General features: G+C 36.7%; 2 long non-coding RNA genes across 3 annotated transcripts in view; both read right to left on the bottom strand.

Moving 5' to 3' along the window:
• Window positions 1-1,784: 1,784 nt before the first annotated feature.
• The window catches only part of LOC137479293 (uncharacterized), a 45,087-nt gene continuing 21,279 nt past the window's right edge, over window positions 1,785-25,592 (bottom strand). Inside the window, exons 5-6 of one of the 2 annotated variants that reach the window (XR_011002138.1) lie at window positions 3,091-3,191; window positions 1,785-1,901 (exon numbers count right to left, since the gene is read on the bottom strand). This is a non-coding gene — a long non-coding RNA (uncharacterized lncRNA). The remainder of the gene's footprint in view (window positions 1,902-3,090; window positions 3,192-25,592) is intronic. The other variant, XR_011002139.1, reaches the window with a different exon arrangement.
• Window positions 5,408-25,262, bottom strand: LOC137479294 (uncharacterized). The gene is made up of 3 exons (XR_011002140.1): window positions 25,019-25,262; window positions 7,676-7,717; window positions 5,408-6,723 (listed from the first exon to the last, which is right to left on the bottom strand). It is a non-coding gene; the product is annotated as an uncharacterized lncRNA (long non-coding RNA).

Below are 25,592 nucleotides of genomic sequence, written 5' to 3'. Positions count from 1 at the left end.
TATCCCAAATACTGAAGAGCCAGCAATGAAGTATGAGGTATTCAACAGGACAATTACACTTACCTTTAAGGACATAGCATTAATCATTTTATTTATCTTTTCACCATGATCAAAAAACCCCTTAGACAGTGTCAAAAGTTAAACCACCTTCGTCATCATTTTTCCAGCCATCAATGGTATTGGAAATGTCCAGCCTGAAAGTAGTTTGTTCTCTTATCTATATAAATAATGCTGGTGCTCCTTTGGCTCTCTATATTGAGGTTTTTGTGAAAAAAGTGTGCATCTCATGAATTTATCCTAGGCAGCAAATAATTTCAAATAAAACATTGCATATTTCCAGGCTAAATATAAAAAAACCCCTTTCATTGTCTTTATCATGAGGGAAAGCTATATTTGTAAATCGGTTTTCCTTTACACTGCATGTCTTCATGCATGTCTGGTAAAAGTAATATTTTGCTGTGAAATTACAGCAGTTCTTCCAGTCCACATGGAGGGATTTGAAATAGTCATCTCAGGGTCCACTACAAGCTTCAAATTAAGCAAGTTTTGCTTACTTTATGTTTCTTTTCCATAGTGAAAGTATTTTGCTAGAAAGTGACATTTAAAATTACATTTAACCTTTTCATTCCTACAGCCTTTTGAAGGAGAAATTTTGAGCATCACTCAAGCTGACTAGTTGTGCAAGTTAATAAAAGTGACAGGTAACATACCCTCCTTATGTCACCATGATGAAGAGAACAGTAATAAACGTCAGATTTTATGAAATTACTTGTTTTACATAAGCAGTTTCAAGGTACTTACATCCATCTCAGTGCAAGAACCATGTTGCAGAGACCTGACAGAACTGTAACAAGTGCTGTACTCTTCACAGAGCTTTCTGTAGAATAAAAAAATTGCAGATTATTTGAGTAAGTTCTCACTAACATTTCTTATATTTTATATCCACTAGTCTTGAGACTTGCATATAAACAGTCCTTAAGGTCTCTTGCAGAAGCTAAACCTCACTTAAGTAATCTTTTAGCAAAAAACCTTACTGATTTCTTGAAAGTGATTTGTGCATGACTCTTATTGGCTTAATCAGTTTATGAAAACGTAATTTTTAAAAAATCATCAGGACTAAATATAGATGCACTTAAAATCCCAAGCCTTATCTGCAAGAAATGAACATATGTTTTAGAGCCCTTATGATCTAAAGTTACAGCAAGGACAAAATGTGCATCGCCTTGAACATTGCCTAAACACTTGAATGCCATGGTTGTCTTCAACCCCATTTGCCAAACGTTATTATCACCTCATAGACAAATAAATTAAGCCGGCTATAGCTCCAAAGCTTTCTCAATTTTGTCTTTGTATGGTGAATTGTGATAGGAAAGACATTTCTCATAAGGTTAGAAATTCTGTAGTGGCTAGAACTTGATCCAAAACAACTCCTACTCATGAGGATGTCCCCACATAAATCATTTGGAGTACCACTTCATACCGCCGGTTTGGGAATTACGAGGTCACTTCTAACTGAAAAAATATTTCATCTCATGTCATCTCACTGCCATATTTCTCTACAGTATCCTTCTCCACTGGCCAATCAATAATAAAAGCAGACACAGAGTCCAGCACTTGAGCAGATACTTGAGCTTTGCTAAATCTCCATTCCCTTACGGGTTGGGTCAGTTCCCATGGAAGGCAGTGCAAGAAACCAGAGCGCATCAAGACCACACTCCCAGCAGGGACCACTCTGAGCCCCACAAAGGCTGCTGCTCCTCTGGCTTCCCAATCCCTCTCCACATCTCATTTTTACTGGATTTCCAGCCACATTACCCCAGACATGATGGTTTCTTCACCACATAGGCTGTGCAGGTTGGGCAGCAAACTAAGAAACGGACTCAGGGCAGTGGAAAATACTTCTGAAAGGAAAAGGAACATTGATGTGCATGTCTCAAAAGAGGTGGGTTAAGATAAAGCAGGTTATTCTTTTAACTTGGGTTTTATTCAGAATTGGGAGAATTCTCTCCAGGTTGGGAGAACACAAACTCGTTAGAAGCACATCTAGGTAAGTGTCTGTATTTTGGAAGTGTTTTTATCCCATTCCTAAGGGAAATAACTGCCAAGGCAATTGCTGTCCAAGAACTACAATATCCATTTCTGGTTGAGTTACTGCCCTTTGGCTGTTAGCTGTTCTTGACTTACGTACCCATACACTGATACACCTTCTCTATTTCCCTGTTTTTTTCCTCAAACAAGAAACATGATTTTTTCATAATATAGTAAGACAATTGATGGAGCCTACAAAAGTACTAAGCCTACCTATTATAATGGCTACAAAAAGAGCCAAATGTGCAAGCTTAAAATCTCTTTCCTCTATTAAAGTATCCTTCTCAACAACTGGGAGTGGGAAGGAAGAAAATGTCTGACAAACTACAATAAATCTTATTTTACACCAGCATGATGAGACTCAGATATGTTTTCCATTAGATCCATATCAGTTATTAAAAGATTAATGATTTCTTAATAGCTGGCTTACTATAAAGCAAATCAGTGGTCTGTTTTAACACACTGCTTGGAGACTCAGTAGTCCTAAATTATTTTAACACTTTTTACTGGCCTTGATGAGCACTATTTACCACACAATACTTTTGTATGGTTGTAACGTATGTATAGTTGTTGATAATTTATAATTCTTTTATCAAAAAGTATATTTAGTAATGCACCATTTTTACAGAATTCAAACACCTCTCAAAATTGCCTTTGTTTTCTCCACATTTTATCTGCTCTTCTGGTTCCTCCTACTATACTAGATCCTTTTGTGTTTGTTCAGATCTCCTTCAAATGAACAAATGCTCTTCTGACATGAAAAGGCTAGTTTCTCTATCTTCTTCTTAAAGATTATTGAAAACAACAGACCTAGAACACAACTTCACCTTTTGTTTTCTACAACAGCTACAAGAATCACAAAAGCAACTAGAAAAAAGAGAAGAAATTTGCAGCCACTGACTCTTATCAGGCCTAAAGTACAATGTCTCTGTCACAGCTGTTTTGGATAACTTGTGATGACGGGGCATTGCATAGGCAGCTTTTATTGTTGTGAACATTTACCAGAGCTAAGTAGTTTAGGTCACTGAAGTAAGACTGTTCCAGCCATGTCACAACTTCACTTAATTTTCAGACACAAACAGCTTTGGAAATTATCACACCATCTATAGAACGAAAAGATAATTACATGGTAATGAAGAGAAGTTAAATGCGGTAGCTTAAAGGTATGTAACAAGGAATTATTTTTCTTATGCTTCATCTGATTAGAAAATTACCACTTGCAGCAGCTGTACAATTGTGACAGACATCATCTCCATGGTGTTCAGAGAGAGAAATCCAAAAAGCGTTCAGCTGAATTTCTGGCATATGACAGTTTTTACTGCAAAGCCTGTGTAATATTTTCAGAGTTGCAAGATCTTCAGTAGAAGGAATCCCATACCGTAATAAATAGGTGCACATACAGAGTTATCAACACTTGGTATTCACAGTGCAATGTTCTTTGCTACAAAGGGACATCACATCTCCCAGCTCTTCACGCCAGTTCTTTCTGGAGGCTGGGAGGTGCACCTGTAATGGGAAAACACACGTAGCACTCCAGACCCACAGAGCCCAGCTACAGCTCTGCTTCTCAGAAGCAGGAATACTTTCTTCCCATTTTTTAAAATTTCAAACCAGATTTATCAAGCTACTGTATTGTACTGATGCTGCTTACACCTCTTTTTTATATCAATACCTTATTTCATTTCTGTATGTTTTTCCTGGGATTTATTAGTAGCCAGCCACTTACTAAACTCTTCTCATTTTGCAGATGCTTTAGTGAATTTATTCTACTTCCATTCAAAGAGCCTTCTCAAAGTTTTTAGGAATAATGAGTAAATAAATTGTAGCATGTGCATTTATGTACTTGAAAAGGCAGTTTAAAAATACAGATTAGAAAATATGTTTGGAAGATAGCTTCCAGTTCTGTGGGAGAATTTAATACTGGAAAATATTTTAGAGAGGAATAGGCCTTTAAAAAAAAAAAAGGGGGGGGTAATGAAGTACACAATAGCAAAATAACATCCTTCAATAGCCTGATAGGTTTTATTCAAAGCAACGCTCCCCTCATTGAGAGCTCTACAGGGACATTTTTGACCACACTGTGAATATCAGTGCCTGCTTTCAGCTGAATGCAAATGTTTATGTTGTTATTAGTGCCAATAACAAAATTTCACCATAGAACTGTTAACAGATGGATCTATTTCTTTATAGTTATGCACCATCATTTTCTGGTTTGTCTTTAATTTTTTATAAGAGAAGCAGCAGGGAGTCTATCTGCAATTTTTTCTTTACAGATTTCTCAGTGGATCTAGATTTCAGCCTTCACAAAACAATTGTTTGGAATACCAATTGCCTTGCTCTTCAAATAATTTTTGAACAATTGCAGGTGCTATTTACAGACACATAGCCAATTGTAAAATTTAGATTTTAATTAGACTTTGAAACCAGCTTATTTAATAATTAATACATACTAACAAATCAAAAGATGCTCAACAGCTTTGTGATGGAAAACATAACCATGATTATAATTGGAGCCACAGTTCAGGTCACTGTGTGGGAGTGGACACGAATCCATGTGAGACCTTACCAGCAAGGAGTGAGCAACAGCTTGCATGTTTCTCATCAGCCATCATTATATTTACACAGAGCAGAAGGACACAGGGGGATTTTGCACAAAAAGCCAAGGAAAGTCAGAGATCCACTGCCAACCTCTGTGCTCCAAGCCCACGAGGAACAGCACAGCACTTTGTTTTAACAAGTTACTACAATGTCAGAAGTCTTTAAAGCTACAATTAATCGAAACCAATTGCAACACTAGGATCAGTTGCATCTTTGTCCAGATCCATCTTCTCCCAAACTTCATGTAATAAATGAAGACTATGCCGCCAGTGTTTTTGTTCATCTATCAACATGTCAATGATTATTACAGCGTTACAAAACAAAACAACAGAAAAGCTTAATTTCAAGGAAAATTTATGGTGGGTGAAACACATTTAAACTTGACTAGATGAGAGTAACCAAATAAATCTGATGTTTGCTCAAACAAAAATTTTTGCAACAAAAACAGGTTTAAAATGTCACTGTTGAAGTATTGAAGTATAATTATCAGTGTAGGAAAGAATAAACACTGGTTAGTAAGACCAGAATCAGATACATGAGCTAAATAAAAAAGACTATCATGCAGATTATGCAACTGTCATTATAATTTAGATGTCTATAGTGCGACCTTCAATACTGTCCAAACTAATTCTATATGCCTACAATGTCTTAAATGCAATTTAAAAGCAATAAGATTAAAATAATCTGCAGCTTAAGAATAGTGGGCTGGGAGAAAAAGAAAAGCACCAAAAACAATCTGAAAGCTAATACTGAATCAAGCAGGATCACTGTCCCTTAAAGACAGGAAATCTGCAACAATAAAAGTATATTTTTTTCTTCAGCTGGTGTTTCTGATTGATCTTTTCCTGCTTTAATACTAAGCTAAAATGAACTATCAGCATGATGAGGAATGGTGCCAAACACAGAGAAGACCTGAAATGGGTATCTGTGCCCTCAGAGTGCAGAGGATGCCCCCACCAATGCCACAGTTCAGCACCTCCACCTGCTTGAGCCCACTCCCATGTGGAACTTGGTCATTCACACACCCTGCCTGCACCCTCCCTGTGCTCCAGCAAGAACACAGGCAAAGCTCTGCGAGTGCTAATTGTTTCTGTAATTTCCTCTAGGAGGAATAGAATCTTCCAAAAGAAAGTGGCATGACAGGATCAGGGAGGGTTCCCCATCACACAGGACAACCACAGCACCACAGACCTCTGCAATGGAGGATGAGCACCTGGCATGGACCACCTGTGCCAATAAACACAGTTCTCAGTCTTTGCATGAGCTGCCAAACAACTACGTGCCATTATAGCAGGTAGCATAATGCAGCTACAATGAAGACCGATTTGTACCAGAATTAATTAATATATGTTATCAGCTAAGAAACCTAATTGAGAGGCATTTATTCTTATTTAAATTATGACAAATACACAGGTCATAAGTTGGACGAAGAACATTTAGGAAACAAAGGGGGGAAAAAAAGAAAGAATGCAACAGCTGTACAGGATGTCCAAGTGCAGCAACACAACTGCTGTCATCTGTGTAAAACTTCATCTGCAGCCTCACCTTAAGTTTTATAATTTGTCAACTATTTGCCAGAATTGAACAACGTCTCAGGATCTTGAATCTCTACAGACTAAGCAATTACAAAAATATCTTTGTGCAAGGACCAAGCAAATATTGCACCATCTTTGCAATCAATGAACTTACATAGCTTAATATTTTGTTTTAGGGTGTCTTAAATCTAACTGCAAATGTTCTTGAGAAGGAAATCTCTGAGGGTTGAGGATCAAAGAACAAGACTTCAGCCCACCAGGGTTTTCTTTGTAAGCCCTCTATGCTGAACATTTTGCAAGTTCTCCATAGCATAAAATGAAAGGCAGAAAAGTTGAGCGGGAGAAGTCTGTTAGAGAGCTCGAGAACAACATTCTTTATTTTTCTTCTGTACTGTCCAGACACTGACTTGCCTCAGGCACACAGTGCAATGGGAAAACACAGAAAAGCTGCGGGTTGTAGGAGGTCCGGTATGGCTTCAGCAAGACTGATACTTACAGGGCTCTAAAAAGAAGAGAGTAATTTTAGACATATACAAACTGTAGAAGATGCTCTTGTCTATTGTCCTCCATTGTGTGGACATGAAAAAGTCCTAAACCTTGCTCCATTTTGAAAATTTGTTACTCTTCTTGAGATCTTGTAAGACTTACTTTAATTGTACCTAAGTCTTTGCTGAGGTTGAAGAGGCAGGCATAAGGGATGTGCCAATCTAGAAAAATGTCATTTTGAAAAGAATCATTCATAATTTTAAGACTGAGTTATTTGCAATTACTTATTAGACTGTCACTGAGCTTTGAAGAGTGATGATCCATATATTAAAACTTTAAGGTCTTAATATATTAAATGATAATGGATCCAAGGGGACAATAATGTACTACTGAACAGATAACTACACATTTATAATGGGCAGCAATGGGGATTATGGTCTATGATATGGACTCTTAGGCCTATTCTGAAATTTATAGAATAGATTTTAACAAAGAACACAAAGGATTTGTGCTACATTCAGTTTCCACAAGGGAGCAAGACAACACCATGGACACAAGTGACACCCTCATCACCCTCACATCTGTCCTTCTTTTTGCAGCACCCACAACAGCCCTTTCAGAGGTCTATAAGCAGATAAGAACAAAATGCAGCAGTGCCCAAGATCATTGTTCCCAAACCTTCCCACAAGTAATTAAATGATGATGCATCATGTAACACACTTCATTCAAATATAACCCTGCTTAGAAAAATATCCTGTGAATCACAAGATTCACTATTTTCCACAAAAGACACATTCCTCATAATTTCTGTACTTGGAAATGCCATAGGTAAATTTGCCAAATCTCCATTTCAGGAGGTCACAATGTTTAATAAAGCGTGCCTTACTTTCCCTTCTGTAATGTAGTAATATAGCAAAGGAATGTTTCAAACACATGAAATAATATTAAACCCTCATCACAATACTGACCTCAATGTGTAAGATGCATTTCAGCTCCACTTTATTGCATCTCTAAAGGGTGAAAAACAGACAAACATAAGAATATCTAGACATTTCAAACTGGTTTGCTTCCTGTGAACTCAAGAAAATAGGAAATTCATAGAAAAGATCAAACATAGAGCAACAGAGGCTCTTTTTTCAACTATAGAAAAAAAAAAAAAACAGCCACATAGTGAAGGACAAAAAAAGCCATCTTATTTATGAAAAATGCCCATACTAAACAAGATTAGCTGATAGGACAAACTCAAACAAGAAAATGGTATAAGACAGTTGCTGCATGTGTTTCATGCACATAATATATTCATTAGTGAGAAGATAAGGACAGCCTGATTTTAAAACTTGAATGATTTTTGCATCTCTGTTTGTAAAGAAAGGATCAACAGCAGTTTTCTACCATCTTAGAATTAATCACATTGCTATAAAAATCCTTTATATTTTAAGAACGCCAAAAGTGCCATTTCAGAAAAGCTAAATAATGTATGAAATTGAAAAATGTCATTCTTTTAATATCTCTACTTGTGAAAAAAAAATTTCAATTACAACTATGATAGCTGATTGTAGCCTTCTTTTAAAGCATTACAGAAGTTGTCATTGTTTAGTTAAGCAATTCAGATTCAGAAAACATGACCTACCATATCCTGAGGGAGAGACCTATCGTAGCAGTAAGCAATACATCTCTACACACTTGTAATTCAGAGGCACTGAGGCAAAAACTGTCAAAACATTACTAAAGTCGACAAGGATGTATGGTTCATTAGTCTAGGAACTGATGTGTTATGGACCTCGTTGTGATCAGCTTGATAATTTAAATCAAGTTACAAGTTTATGCAAACCTACTAGAACTCTATTATTAAATTTCAGATCATGCCTTCAACAAAGGCACTCATAATTGCAGAGATTTATCACAAGGCCGTAACTAGCCCCCTATCATGCCAACTAAATCAATAATCAATTTATAAAATATGATTACTTTAATAGAAAATCTGTAGCTCTTTTTCTTGCATTGACTTTGAGGACCAAACTGCAACGTAACAGCAGTAAGCCAGTCTTGTTCATTAACACGGAATAAGACTGCAAAGGCTTCGATATTTCCAAGCAGTTCTATGGACAGAACAAAGTGAGCTGCAGCAGCAGAGTTCTCTGCCCCCTTCCCTGTGCTGCTCTAAACCTGTCCAAGATGTCTGATGCTTACTGTGGTGTGCACCTGACAGTACTGGAACACACTACCTGAGCATGAAGCTTTTTCATTTCCCCCAACTTTACATCCATGAGAATGATACTTAAAACATGCAGCCACCTCCCACATACTCCTAGTCTTCAGCCCATCTTGTTGCTTGAACAGGAGAAAGACTGGTGCAATTAGAGTGACGAGATCACAGAGTTGGACTTGTAATTAATGTCTCCATATTTCATTCACTGTAACAGGTCACTGCAAAATAGATCGAGTTCAACTGTAATGGCATTGCTTGCATATGATGTGATTCTTGGGACTGTTCTGTGCAGGGCCAGTAGCTGCACTTTGATGATCCTTGTGGATTCCTTCCACTCAGGATATCCTAAAATTCTGGGATTTCAAGTGTTAAGACTTTGCTTAAGAGACAATCTTCTTTTTTCAATGATAATACATGCTGATACCTGTTTTTACAACATGAGCTTTCTATCTAGAGAAAAGAAAAACAGCCTGGAGTTGATAACAGTGTTCACAGACTACAAATGATCAGTGCTACCAAGCAAACAGATAGCTCATTTGACAACCCTGATCCAGAATAAAGCTGCAGTGGTCCTATAGTTAACTACTTGGCTATCATTTGGTAATTATTTTCTGAATATCAAGAATTAGTGTAATAATATTGCATTCCATATTTTTGGCACAGAGAACCATAATTTAAAAGTTTGGTTTATGAAATTTGGACACTCCAGTGAAAGTAGTAATTCCTTCCACTGTGAAGTTCTGAGATAAAAAAGGAGGGGGTAAGTACTGAACATGTAAAACTTTGCCTAACTCATGTCCTTCTCACGATACACCAGAGTCCACTTTATTAATCACAAGTTTCTGGTTTTATGTAGCTTTTTATTCACTTGTGAAAATTACTGCATGAAATATGAAGATATGAAGAAAGGCTAACCCAAAAATACATTTACTTTTCAAAGGATTTTTTTCCAAGCAATTAATACTGAAGTACTGCATAAAGCCACAGTAAATTCAGTATTTTACATTTGTGTGATTTCTCCAAGTCATCATTAGTTTAAGCATTTATTTCCAGAAGTGCCAGAACAAACATTGCACAAGCACTGCCCATTCCATATTACTCCATAACTTAATACTCTTTATCATAAAACCAATTTCTGCAGATCAGAGTGTGCCTAATGAAAGCATCCATGCCAGGTATGTGTTACTTCTGCTGCAGAACTGCAGCTTCCTTCCCTTTCCTTCAAATACACAGAGCTTCTGGAAGCTTTTTATCAACAAATTCAGAATGTGATAAACCAGACAAATCCACGGGTTTAAATACCTCAGGTAGATTTCACCACTGCTGAACTGTGGAGAAGGGAGGAACCTGTGCTCCCTTTGTGGGCTGGGTGGCAGCTGAGCTCTGTGAGCAGGGGCATGGGGACAAAGCAGGGACACTCTGCAGACAAGCAATTAAGGACTTGGCAGCACGTTCCAACCTTTCAGAATAAAACACTTGCTTCAGGACACACACTTGTCAGAATACAACTCCAAAGGGCTATCAGTGCATAAACACAACATGTCCCAAATTCCAAAAGGCTTTTTTTCTATGCCATGTAATGTCAAAGTATCAATAAATAAATAAAAACAAAAACTCCCATTACAAGACAAGAAAAGCAAAAATTATCTTTCTACTCAATAAAAAAAATTGTACAATAAGAAAATACTCGACATTGGACAGACATAATGTGAAAAGCTCAGGGGACAATGTTGCTTTTTCAGGTGCAAGGTCCATTAGCTGCAGCTCAGACACTGCTGATATCTGAGAGCTTGTCAGATTGTCCCAAAAATGCCCTGGGAACAAATTGGATATTGTCTGGGATGTCTCATTTTGCTGAGGGATGAAACTGTCTGCCTCTAACAGCACCACTTCACAGTATTACTGCACAAATTGCAAGAAGGGTGTTTCCCTGCAGGCCATGATCAGAAATCACTGATGCAGAAGGACTTCCAGAAAACTCTAGAGAAAGCAAGAATGTAAAACACCTGCTTTCTCTGAAGGGTTTCCTTCTATTAACACTACTTGCATTTCTGTCTGTTTCTAGCAAATCACTTACTATTCCTGATCTGCATTAATGCTAGCACTTGTCTACTTCCAGAGATGCTATTTTGAATGTCAGTCACTGTAGAAAACAGAGACATGCACACACAAAACATGAGGCTACTTGGGATTTGTTTTGAGAGGTATCATCACTTCACAAGACAAAAATAGCTTGACTTCTTTAAAGTTGTGGTTAATGTCTATGTACTCATATTGCTCTTTGATGTCAATCCTTAGAAATAGTGCACAAGGAAGTGCTAAGTACAGCAATGAAAGAGTTCATGGCATGCCTAAATCTTTTCCATGACACAGTAACAAGGCTACAACGATACAGTCTCAAGCAAAATGCATCCCTGCCCTGAATCACAGCAGTACAAGGAAGGTATTATTTAATTATTCTGCTTGAAAAACCCCAAAATATGTTTCTTTATGAGGATGTCCATATCTTACAATGGATTAAAGTTTTCAACTTGGAAATTCTTGAGAAAATCTCTTAGAACATGCAGCTACAAGCTTTTATATCAGATTTCCTTTTGAGCTCAGGGTTAAAATGAAATAAGTTTTCAAAGCAGAACAGCTTAAGTTTCTTCTCTCTCTCAAAATCAGATGACACAATGAATGGTGAAAGCAAGCTTGTCTTGGTTTCCCCAGATGATATGTGATTTCTTGCATGAGCTCCTGTTTTTCAGAAAGAGTCAAGATCACAGTGATGCCGTGTACTTACAGAATTATAGTCACTTACTGATTTTGAAGCAAAATTTTTATATGGATCAAACTTTAACTTTTCACATGAATACTGGTAGATAAACACTAAAGGAGCCTATATTATATTATTAAACAGGTCACATTGCACACTATCTTAATAATTAAACAACATCACTTTCTTGATGGGGAGAATTCCTGGCTGAAATTTAAATGTAGGTACTCCAAACAGAAATATGCATGAGTAAACATTTGCTGTAATTAACTGAAGATCACATAAATCACCACTAAAGATTTTAATATAATTTTTCTGCTGCTTAGATAAAATCCACAATTTTTTCTCATTGATCAAAGCAGAATACCAGAGAAATGAAATCTCAGCAAGGAGCAATGTGTAACTTGGAGATTTAAACTATAGGTTTCCACTTTTTTTACCCAGGTCAATTCTCCTCCTTCTGCCTTCCTCCTAACCAAACAATGCTTTTAAACAAATATGGAGATTACAGTTTTTATAAGGCTCCATTTGAAAATAGATGGGATTTTTGGCTCAAAATCCCCTTCAGAGCTCTTATGATTTCCTGCTAATTTGATTATTTGCTTTATCTTTTGCACAAACCTCAATTTAGTGACTATATATACACCAATTAAAATTACCAACATATCTGATACATATAACCACAAAAAAAGCTCACAGGAGTCTTATTTTTCTCACCAGCAAGCAAAGTCATGCTTGAAATAAATAACACATCCAAATTAGTATAACTTACTGTCTCTATGAAGTCATTGTAATTTTCGTTCAAAACCAAAGGAAAAAAAAACCCTTAGTAATACCATGAAAAAAAATGGATTTCCAATTCTAATCTTCCCTTGGTCTTGGTGGCTTTGATTCCTAGAGATACCTCAAAGATTAAATAAACAGTTTGTGCCCCAATACACCAGTTATAATACTGGCATTGAGAGAGACCTTACTTATGCCTCTCCTATGTTTAACATCTCTCAGTTGACACTTTCATTTCTAACCATTATGCTGCCTTGTTTGTCTGATAGCTCAAATAATCACCGAGCAAAGGTGTTTGTGGGAAGCTGAGTGATGGTGCGTAAGGCACGGATGAACGCCGCAATCACTCACACATTTATAGGAAGGGGCCCTTGGACAAGCCTCACTTACTCTTTCTGTGCTTATGTAGGAACCAGTCCCAAGGCAAGCAGCAGGAGAAGGATCAGTTAGTCAGTTATCCCTCCAGTGCCCTGGTTTTGCCAGCACAGAAACCACTCTGAGCTTAGGAAAGGAGAAACTCAAACTTCAAATGAACGTTCATTTTGAAAAGTGAGAAATATCCTAGTCTGGTTATAAGCCAAGATGAGGCAAAAGGCTATGCTTAAAGTGCCTGACAAGTGCCTGAATCCTGTGAGGAATGAAGGTTTATGTCTCTGCTACAGGATTAATATAAGCTATTTCCATTTGATGGATACAGCTAAATACAGCATAGTTCCAAGGATCATTCACACAGTGAAATGGAACACGAACTGGACAAAAGGAGCTGTGAATTTTAAGTCTCTTTTCAAGAACATATTTAGCATCAGAGATTTTTATTTGCAACAATAGGACATACAACAAAGAGATGCTTTTTCCAGGCTGAACATCAATATAACTGAGACTCCCCAGAGCCCTGACATGGGGCCAGCCAGGAGGGAGACTGCATAACAAAAATGTAATGAAGAGTTGCAAGGGTTTGCACTAAGCTGTTGTGAGGTTTTAAATCAAACTTGTTTTGATGGGGAAAAGGTCAGGACACCACTTCTCACCTGCCTCTCACCAACACTCCCAGTACCAACAGAGAACTAGTTCACAGTCCTGGAAAGAGTGACCAGGAGCACTTGTCCTGCTACTGAGCCATAGAGATAATGGCCTTTGCCCTGAATGCAGTAATGCCCACTGCTACATCAGGCCAGATGCCTGCAGACTTCAGCAGTTTTGCTTCCACATGAACCCTACACAACAAAGAACGCCTGCCTTGTTACACATAAGGAGGAAAACACACACTGGATGCAAGGCAGAGAAACTTTGGTTACAATAGTTGGAATCTTCAGGGCATAGTCAAAGGGTTCAGTCCAGTTCAGCAGTTACAGAAAAGGAACATGCAATAATAAAATAATCTACCATGAAATAGTGCAGTATATTACAGTTAAAGCTGGTATATATAGGACACTTCCTAGTGTCCATCCCTTTCTGTGACAGAGAAAGGTGTGGACTGCTGCTTGGGCTCCCAAGACCAACAGCTCCCACCTGTCAGGGGCAAACGAGTCAATGCCACCAATACAACAATTCCTTCCCTGCAAGCAGCATGATGTTGACAGTGATTTCTCCAGGATGTCTTTAAGGCCATTTTTATGTGTCTTCTTTTATGTGTAATAATCTTTTAACCCTGCTCTTCTTAGTGATTCAAACTTATTGTATATAGTAGATTTTGCACACAAGCTAATTGTTCTTTACTCTTTCCTGTCCCAACACAATTTTTACCCAGCTCCTAAGTCTGCATTTCTCTTACTGACCACTGGTGAGTCATTTAAACTGGGAGGTCTCTGGTGCCCACTTGTGTGTCACCTCTCATCATCCCATTCCTGTACTCCTCCATGGGGCATCCTGTGTCCTTACCTGCAAGGCCTGGCTGCTCCAACAGGCTGTCTCTCCACACTACACCCTTTTGTTAAAACTACTCATACTTTGTTCCATGCAAAATTACTATTTGTCACTGCTATCTTTCTGAAAACACTGATGCTGTACGATACAGATTTACAAATATTTAGGCTACTAGCAGAGTTGCTCTTACAGCAAAATCAGGCATAAAAAAGGCTCAAGACATTGTCACAACAAGCTGATTCAAAGCATTGTTCAAAGACAATAAGGTACTTCTATGAACTCCTTGAGACACTTAATTTGTCATTCACAAAATTAAAAAAACCCCAACAATTCCCCCACACCAAATAAACAACAGAAAATCTCCAAAAAAAAAAAAAAAAGCCACCACCATCCCAAATAATAAATTACTTAGTACATATAATTAATAATTAAGCAGTAATACTTAGTACTGGTTTTAGAATATAATATATATTATATGGGAAAAAAGCAGAAAATGTGGGTTCCCTTGTAAAAAGACCTCTTGTACAATAAGAACTGCAAATCATAGTGTGTAAGGGAAACACCTACACTGAAAACTGTAACTTTTAATATATTATTTTCCTGAAATTATTATTTGAGATTTCATAATTTTTGTCTTGTAGAAGTATTTCTAAAAACCAATTACAATTAAATATATAAATATACATAGTGCAGCTAGGTACACTTCATCCAGTTTCAGATGCATTCATTCATTTAACTTGCTTCATCAGAGAAAAAGAACAGAGGAAAATTAAATGAATGTATCTGTAACTAATCTAAGGCAGCTTGAGAGCTGTTAGAGTTGTGTGTGTGAATTTTAAACTGCTTGTTACCGTTTTACTAACACGTGCTTTCTAGTCAGGGCTGTAGTGCAGTATATGAAAGGGTAATGAGCTATTCAATGTCTATTGTGACTGAGCTCTTTGTGTCTAGTTAATGCATTTCAAATGTAATTGACAAATTAATATCGCAAACTTTTCCCATTAACAGCATTAAATAAGGAAATTGATGTTCCAGAATCGTAACCTTATTATTTATTATACCAAACTCCTCTTGTAACATATTAGCTAGTCTAAGTTTTCTTCCAATAAATCAAAGTGAAAGAAAACAAACTTCTTCCTTCTATTTATGATCTTCCATTTCTTCCTATTTCTTAAGGTAGACAATGAAAATTAATAAAATTAATTCCACTGTTTATATTCAGGTTCTCAATACTGCACTGTTCAGTTTATCAACTGTAAAAGTTAAGTATGCAGTTGAAAAGAATCTGAAGTAAAAAATAAGATTACAGTGTGGAGCACACTGTTGCTTGCCTTGTTGATTTTAATGTCTTCCAGTATTGAAGGACCATGTTTTAAACAATCTTTTGTAACTACACCTTTTCCAGAAAACAGGAAAAAAAATAGCCTCTAGACTACTAAATATCACTATGGCACCCCTGACTACCAACGTGCTCCATGCCTTCACAGAGGTAACCAAGAATAGGTCAGGTTTTACTCAATTTCTAATATTTGAGTATCTCAAACAGCAAGACAAGATCAGGTCCCTTCTGTCACTTAAATACCTGCTTCTACCAAGCATCACAAATTAGATTTCTGGCTATTTCTGTTGGACACACATTTGCACATGGTTGATTCTGCTGTTCAGCTTCTCAACTCAAAAAGTGGGGCAAAATGAGGGTTTTGACATCCCTTTACATACTGGGTATTTCTAACTTCATACAATTCACTTCCACATTTGAGGATACCATTTACACATTTAGCTGTTTACTGACAATAACTAACTAAAAAAACTAGATAATCCACAGGTTAGTTGGATAACTGTTCCTCTGGTAAACAAACATGTCACAATCATTTTGGAGACAACCATAATTAAACAAACCCAAATTAAGATAATTTATAAAAAGTATGCATAATGTAATTTCATAGAGAAGAAGAAGTAACCTACAGCTCACCAAAGTACAACTGTGAATTAATTTTAAAGATGTGAATTCCATGTAATGCAGCTAAATTAAAAAGGCTGATTTCAGAGGAGTTGATATCCTCTATAGAAATGTCACATATACAAAAACATTTGTTAGATGAAAGGTAAACAATGTTATGGGACATGTACTTTTGCTCATGCTCTTCAGGTAAAAGGAGAAGAGATTGGCATTTAAGAATCTAGGAGCATATTTCTTTTACCTGCAAACAAAGATATTCAAAGGAGGTCAAAAGTACTACTTGCACTTCTGACTGTTGATAAAAGTTTTAGCTTGCCCTGCAACAGTGCACAGCAACTGGAAGAATCCTGTACCTTTGATGAGTGAACCTTCTTATTAATAAAATATCATTCCCTAACCGGAAAATGCTCATCTTCCAATCCTACAGATCAGCAAATGCAATATGATGGAGATACTGAAGTACTCTCTACAAATACCAAGTCAAGCATATGGAGATAGGAATGCAAACACACCATCACCTCTGTAGATAAAACACACAGAAAAGACTTTGCCACTGTGATCCCTATATTCTTTGTCCCAAGAAGGAGCTCTGTGCTCTGTTAGGTCTGTCAGCTTAAGAAGCAAAACTGTTGTTTATACCTCATTTCCCAAATTCACTGAAACATCTTTTTGTGGCACCAGGCAGACAAATTAGAATAGCAAATATGAACATGTTTAAGCAAACCCAATAAGCAGCATAATTTCAAACTTCTCCTGTGACACAGATGTTGCTTTGTTAAGTGATAGTTGAGTATGTCTGCTTTAAAATGCTTGAACCAGCACAAGTGCCACTTCGTTCCTATGTGATGTTTTCATTTGGCTGGACAGGTGCTCTTGAAGCAGAATATCCAAAAAAAGAACATCTAAAATATGTATTCACCAACATCTGTCTTGCTTTGACTTAAAGCTACTCCAGTATGCATTTAAGTCTGAGCAAAAAGTTTTCCATCTACTTTGACCTTCTAAAGAAGCTTCATGAGGTTATATGCCAAAACCCACTTTTATACAAAAGTAACCTTGACTACACACAATGTGGGCATTGGCACTTGGGTTAAGAGTGGGGGTATGGAAAAAACCAAAACTCACAACAAAAAGAAACCTCTCAAGCACCTCTAAAAATACAGAGCTTAAAGCAATATATTTTTCAAATGACACATTTTACAAGCTTTCTAAAAAGGAGGTATAACCAATATGTTGCATATATAATTTTTCAATTATAGATATAGAGACATAAAGATAGTATTCTATTCCTAGGCTATGATAGAAATGCCAATTGCTTAATTTGAGAAAATTAATTTGAATTTGGATTATGGACATTTTTGTGTTCATTTTTCTTTCCCATCTACAGCTTAACCTGTGTAGCAGTGTTTCACATTAGATGCAAAAGGTATTATTGGTGCAGTAGTAGTAGTAACTTGCTCACTTATCTGTCAGATTTTTCTGTCAGGTGTAACAATATCCAGCCCAAAATGGTTTACAAATAACACACATAAATATTCCATCACCAGTAAGATGAAGAAAAAAGAACTGTATGGGGTAACACAAAACTACACTCAAATAAACATGGAAGAAAAATTAGGAAAGGCTGTTTGAAACTGAAGAGGATGTTGTTACCATAGACATCTGTGTACTAAAATTACACACTGTTTTTGTAATTGGAAACTTGGGATTATAAAACTTGGGTTTGCTTTACACCTTAGAAAATATATTAGTATTGTAAGGAATCTTACATAGAGTATGCATTTCTACATTATCCTGTGTGTGTTCCTGGAAGACTTTACCTGAGTATCCCTTAATGTGACAGACCCACAGGCTTACAGGGAAAAGCACAGCCTTGCACTGTTTTCTATCTTCAGCCTGGCAGCAACAAAGCAGCTGATGGTATTGCAACATCTTTACATGACTGGTAGTGCCAAGTCACTTAACCAAAAATCTAGAATCCCAAGCAGTCACAAGTATTTTTTCTCCAGAGTAAATTTATCTCTCTATGCCAATTGAAACGTATGAGTATTTATCAAAATCCATGGTTTCTCTGGAGTTTTGTTGTTGTATTAAGGCAAGCCCAGGAAAATAGTACTGCAGAGCCATTATTTTCTAACACAGGATTAATTTTTATATTGCCATTTATTCTTAAACCTAAATATTGACATGAGAGAAACGTGTTGTATCTGAGTGTGAGTGTGAGGCAACTCTTCATTAAATTGTTAAAACAAAAAAGGGATTTTGCCATGAAATCCCCAGTGGAAATACAATTAGTCCCACAATTTACTTAAAGTTCTGCAAAAATACATCATCATACCACAAACACAATGGCAGGAGCATCATAAAGCAGAAAAATAATTAAAGTCATGCCAAATTGCTATTACGTAATTTAAGTTGAAAAAATTAATCAGCTAAATTAGTATTTCTCAATCCATTAATGTGATCTTTAGGAAGTTTTTAGTGGTAGGATATTGTATTGCAGAATGGAAAAGCTAAACTGCTGATGCTACCTACCATTAGATAAAGAAATGGAAATGCAAGGAGCCTGGGCTCGCAGGATGCTTGCTGGAAGATACAGCTTTGTTTGTGTTATTTGATTATTCATCTTACTTTACAGTAGAAAATGAGGGCTAATATATCTGTGAAGTTGCTACATTTTTAGCAGCAAAAGTTAAGACTTTTTTTCAGAGTGCAACACCAAAATTCAACTTGAGAGTCAGGAAAGGGATGCAAAAATATCCAGAGTCTAAATGCATTGCTTCAAATACTAGGAGATATCAACATTCCATTAGTCTAGCCTAGCTGCAAATCAGAATTACATGAAATAGGGATTATTTAATTTATATAATGAACATAAAGGCTGCTGGCCTTGTTCAATATTCTTAATTCTTTTGGAGCAACTGAAATAAATACATTGGAAATTTGAAAATATTTTTTTATTACAGAATGATTAGACACATTGTGATGTGTAGTCATAACTGACTTCTGTCCATAATGACTGAAATGAGGAGGAAAAAAAAAATCAGAAATTTGAGATGTGAATAGAAAATTACAAGTGGTATTCAATGAGGAAAAACATGAGGTAGAACATCTAATGGAAAACCAGGCATATTATATGGAAAAAAATAGATGATTTTACTGGAAGATGTTAAAAAGAAATAATGGATAGAAAACAGACAGGTTCAGAATAAAACAGGACACTAGCAAAGGCTTACATAAAACTGTGTGGATTTTTTTTAATCACAGAATTATGCATATCCAAAAATAGACTGGTAAAGTCTACATATCTGAAAACAACTCCAAAAAGCCAGGAAATATTTATATTATTGCACTGATAACTTGGATAAATTAAAATTAGTTTAGGCAGAGCACTAAAATCTGCACATTATTGTAAAACCCTATTTTGGAAGGAGAATCAGAAAATCTAAGCTGTCTTTATCCCTAACTAAATTTTGAATAAATTATTCAGACCAAACTATCAATGTTACAAGATAAAAAAAAAAAAAAAAAAAAAACAAAAAAAAAAAAAAAAAAAAACAAAAAAACTACCTAAACAAGTACTTCCCTTCATATAATCAGTTATTTTAAATTTACCTTCTACAAAAAATTAGTAAGTATTCATACATGGTATATAGATTAATTTTTAATACTGCTGTAGGTGTTTGAATATTTAAGGAGAACACTTTCATTAATGACTATAACAATGAAACAATTTCTTTCAGACCAATCCTTCAACATCTCATTCTGTTACTTGATCCCTCAGTCTCCAATTTGAATAAAAATAGATATTACATAAAGGGCTTTCTCATTAAAATGCTTTTCTGACATGCTCATATGCATTATCATCAATTCCCTGAGCCAGTGTGTCATCATGGGGAAGAAAGTCAATGGCTTTTGTAATATAAAAAAGGCAATATTTGTTGCTGGTTTCACTTCACTCATTTTGTCATCAGCATTGCTTTTGGGTTCAGTGTATTTTGGTGAGCCTTGTTCACATCCACAATTAGGTTTGAGTTATAAGTAGGGCAGGCACTTCTTCAGGCTAGACTTTTTCATACCAGTCAGAAAATTCCTTTTGTGACTTATATAGCCCAGACTCTCAAAGGACATGGAATTTGCAGGTATTTATGCAGATACACATCTTAGTGTAAAATGTCCATAGTTGAGTTGAATAACCACTTATCATTGTGTTTTCCCCAAGACCTTAAAATTTCCAAAAGAACAGCCTCAGAACACTGCAAGTAAATATAATCCCATGAAATCATAGGATCTTTCAGGTTCGGAAAGACCTCTTGAGATCAAGTCCAGCCACCAACCTAACACTAAACCACCAGGTCCACCACTAAACTATGTCCTTAAATGCAAGTAACTTTGTTTTTGTCACTGTTTTCCACAAAAAAGGTTTTTCAAAAAATTTATGAAAGCCACCCAGAATCTTCCAGTGACTCCAGTGCCCATGTGAGACACTTGATATTTTCAGACACACTACACAATTACTTTCTCTCTTCCTTTTAATAGTCATTTATGAGCAAAACCAAACAATTCCTATAGCAATCCTAACCAAGTAAACATTTTAAATTGAAAACTAATACTCCAAGGATTATAATGTGATAGGCCATTTATCTGAACAACAAATAGAAATTCTTCTCTGAAGAAAACCAGCCTTGTACTATAAACTTAAAGGACTCATCCTAGATTTGTTATAAAGTCTTGATAGCAATGGGATTAGTGGATGCTATTAAAAACAGGTGCTCCTTTCCTGTGCTTTTTCCACTCCAGGACAGATGCTTTTTGGAAATGCTTGGACTGCAGAATTTGAACCCACTTATCCCTCTCCTGAAAGCTGTTGTGCAAGGCAGGGGCAAGTCTTCATATTGCTTGACTGACATTCCAACTCTCTAGAAGTCTTCTGACTACATCAATATTTCAATCAGCACCTGGGCACGAGCCATTTGATAATTTGGTGGTGAGCAGCTTCCCACCCCCTTGTTCTCCTAATGGCAATTGTGCTCATATTAGGAATGCATTTGCTACCAGGAAATGGAAAAGGTCCTGGGGAATATGGACATTACAAGAGAAAGGACTTTTAAAGGTCTCGTATAAAGGCATAATAAATGAGACCTGTTAGATATTATCTATAATGCACCACCATGTATAGTGTGCCAATACCCTCTAGTGGATACACTTGCCTGTGTTTATGCCACCTTTCTCTAGCTAGCATACCAAGTCCCATAAGCCTTCTCATAAAAGATTCTCCTGGCTCACGTGGCAAATTATGGCAGTTTTAGAGCACAAGTCTCCTTAATTGGTGTTCTGCACTCTATTGAGCATGAAGGTTTAACATGGTCCCTACAACAGCTTCTCCCTCTCCCAAAAGACATAACTTGATTAAAATACTGATGGAGTTTTATGAAGCACTGTGTGCATTCATGTGGGGTAATAAATAGATATAACTGAAGGCAGCTTGACATTTGTGTATCTATTCCTTTCTGTTTACCAGCCTAACAGTATCTTCTGTCACCATAAAATGATTTATACAACTTTGTCAAGCTCACAACGTGTTGAAGAGGAGTTCGCGTGAGCCAGACAGGGGGTGAGACAGAAGCTTCCATTATCAGCAGAAAGGCAGAGTTAAAATTGATTGCCATACATAGAGAGCTTTCTGAATTGGTAATGTTTTTTTTCATCTGCAAGACAAAGTCCTTGTGAATAAATGGATATCCCTACAGCTTATCTGTAATCATTTGCTATCAAACAGCAGCAAGGAAAACAACCCCATCTTACTGGCTTGCAAGTGGGTTCTTACTTGTCAGCTAATAATGTAAAGTAAAGATTCTAGGTAGCATTTCCTGGAACTGTTGTCTATATTTCTAAATTTAGCAATTGTTTCTGCATAAAGGCAAGAGTCTGTGCTCAGCTTAAGGAATTTAGGGTTTTCAGCATGAAATTCAAGTTCAAGGTTTTAGAAGGGCAACTAGACTGCATGCATGTGTGTTAAGGACCAAAAGGAAAGATCTTTGGTGTGAGAAGTGTTCCAGCAAACTTAAAAATTAATTCCACACTTAAAACAGTCACTTGCAAGTTATTTATTTGTATGCAAACGTTACTGGAATAAAGGGTGGTGGTGTACTTGAAAACATTACTAGAATGAATGGCGCTGTTGTATTTGATGTTTTGCAAAAGCATGATTAAAAAAGCAGCCATGCTCACAAATAACACATCTAAGTTACATCAAAACCTCCACTAGCATTTTCTAGCGAGGTGTACAGATGAAAATGCTCTCTATTACACTAATAGTTCTTCTTGCAACACCTCGATTTCTTAAGGAAATAGATCTTATGCTTACATCTTATAAAACTATTGTTGCACACCGTGTTGCAAACCATTACTCATATTGCATCAGCTTTTCTGCAGCAACTAAAACCCAGAAGCCCTTTCCTGATTACTTTATAGCCTATCTGGGCTGAATTCAGATAAAGATTTGGTTATCATGGTGTGGGGAAGGAATTAAAGCATTGAACAGTAAAATTAAATATAATATTGTATACTCTGGATCTTGACAGACCTAATCAAATAAGCTGCAATTTGGAATTGTGCATGTTGTTCTTCTATAAGGAGCTAACACCCTCCACAGACAAACAGGGACAACTCCTGGTGATTCAGGCTAAAATTAAATAATTTTCCATCTCAGGGTTAAAGTCAAGCCAAAGAGAATCTGAGTAGGTCCTGGAGGCAGAGCTAAGGAAAAAGAGTATGCTAAGGACTTGACTTCTGCTGTACTTTACAAGAGACATGCTTTAGCACTTTTGACAGAATTTGTAAATAAATGGCTTTTTTACTCTTCAATCACTATCACACAGAAATAGATGGGGAGTCTGCAAAAAGGTCTAATTAATCACTGTGAATAAGGCAAAATTAAAAACATTTACAATTTTAGAAGTTATAGTATCCTGGATTGGGGTTTTGTCTTCTTGATTATAACTGTTTCCCAATCAGATATGTGGCCAGAACTGAGGTAGCAGAGAGTGCAAATAAAGTAGCAGCAAACAAATTTTCAGGACAAACAGCTGTCTGTTCCACAAGACAACATAAAAATTGAAGACTTAACACAGCTGACCTCTATCAATGCTGAGATTTAATCTGGTGTTTCAATGATCAAAACTAATTGGTTTAAAAATTACTCATAATTAAAGGGCCAAATTCCCAAAATAATATTTGCATTCTATCTCCTTGGAAATAAGCAGTGTTCAGACTTACCCTCCATAGGAAATATCTGTCAAACACATTATAAAATGAATTTAAGTAGGCTTCACAATATGAGAGAAAAGTAAAGACATAGATAAACAGGGATGAAATAGCATAGGAGATTTAATTCATCTATTACACTTGAACAGCATTGTTCTGTTTCAGTGCTTGTTCCTCTAACAATTTTGCAGCCCCAATTTTCAGCATGCAGCATGCCTAAATTTTAAAGAAAGGACATCCTTAGCTATGTGTTTACCATACATTCAATAGAACGAAGAAAAAATTTTTCTATGAGATTAATTTTCTCTGCTACATAAGTGTATTAATAACAATATATTAGGATCTAATCTAATGTAAGTCATGAGGAAGGATCCAATGTGAGTTAAACCAGGTCAGTCTCTGTCCATCTATTACAAGCAGATGGCAGCTCACTAATTTTCACACAAGTTCTTCTCTTGCCAGAACTTTCTCTTTACCAAGCTTTCTATTAGAAGTAGGGAAATACATTGCACACATGTTTAATTGGGCACTCATAAATACAGAAGAGAAACTGACACCCCTCCATTGCAGGAAGAAAAAGAAGAGAAACATCACTAAGTACTAAGCTATTTCTCTTCCAGGTTGTCACTTCAAGTGAGACACAAGAACTGCTACCTTGGCCTGATAGCTGCTTCATGGGCCATTTTTAGCCCCCACTCTATTTTCACCAGAACAGATAACACAGAAACACTAATAACAGCTGTATTTGACTGTATCTGGATCAGACTTTGGCCAGAAATTAAAGGCAGCTTGACTCCTTAGAGTTTCTCGCTACACTGCTGTGATACCTGCCCCGGCTCTTTCCGGGAGCCCACAGCACACTGAGCAGCCCCAGGGGAGAGCCGAGCCCTCGCAGCTCTGGCTGCTGCTGCCCAGGGAGCAAACACAGGATTCTCCATTTGAGCAACCAGAAATACTAAAGACTCACTCAAAATTCATTCAGAGATGACCAAAAAAAAAAAAAAAAGTTTGCCACAGCCATGTGTTGGATTCTTAATTTTGCCTTTTAGCATGGCCTTATAGGAGACACGGGAGGGAAAGATAAGAAAGGCAAGGCCAGAAGTCTGAAGGTCAATTCAAAAGATTTTACCCACAATAAAATCAGTCATGACAGCACAAAGACACTCTCAACCATATATCCCAGGTCCAGACACACTGCTTTGCATCTATGAATATGGACACAGGAGAAAAAAGAAAAAGAAAGAAAACAGAAAAAATCTTTTCCTTCCTACATCCTGGCGGCAGACCAAAAATCAATACCAGTTGCCTAAGTAAAATCTCACCCTGACAGGGCCTCCCTGCTGGCTACGCAGCAATACTAATGGTCTTGTAGTGGTCTTTAGACAACACAGGGATGTCAATATAATTTTATTCCACTTTTCTTGCTTGCCATCTCCCATCTGCAACCAATTCATAACCTCAGTTACTCATACCTTTGCACAAATGGACTGACTCTCCACCTACACATTTAGCTGTCCCTTTCCTCACTCCAGTGCCTCTCTGATCACTGTGACAGCCTTTGCAGTGTGTCCCTCCAAATCTGCTTTGCCTTTAATATTTCACTAAAATGCCAATGAAAACTGCCTTTGCTTCCTGGGAGCACAAAAATCTTCTTTTCTTCTTCAAGCACAGTAGACAAAGGCTATTCCCATCAGCCTAAACAAATAAGCAATGGAATCAGAAAATCAGGGACATATATTGAAGGCTTTTCAAATCTTAACCTTTGAAGGCTTCAGAGATATTAGTTAACTCCTTAGGGAAAATATTGCATTTCATAGAAAAATAAAAGTTATATATGCATTTAGCAAAAGTGTTGAAAACATACAGTGTGTACTTTCTGGTGAGCAACAAGAAAAGTTCTAAAGCCTTTTAGCTAATATTTACATTTTCTAAACTGGCAACTGTAAAGAAACACAGGCACAGCCAGGTATAAAACAGAGGATGAACAACTGGATCTTAAACACACTCGAGAGGAAGGATGAGCACCTTTCCATCAGTATGGCAGTC

The sequence above is a fragment of the Anomalospiza imberbis genome, chromosome 9 (genome assembly GCF_031753505.1).
Source record: "Anomalospiza imberbis isolate Cuckoo-Finch-1a 21T00152 chromosome 9, ASM3175350v1, whole genome shotgun sequence".
Classification (NCBI taxonomy): Eukaryota; Metazoa; Chordata; class Aves; order Passeriformes; family Viduidae; genus Anomalospiza; species Anomalospiza imberbis.
Note: the sequence above shows the minus strand (reverse complement) of the source record. Positions and strands in the feature narration are given on the sequence as shown.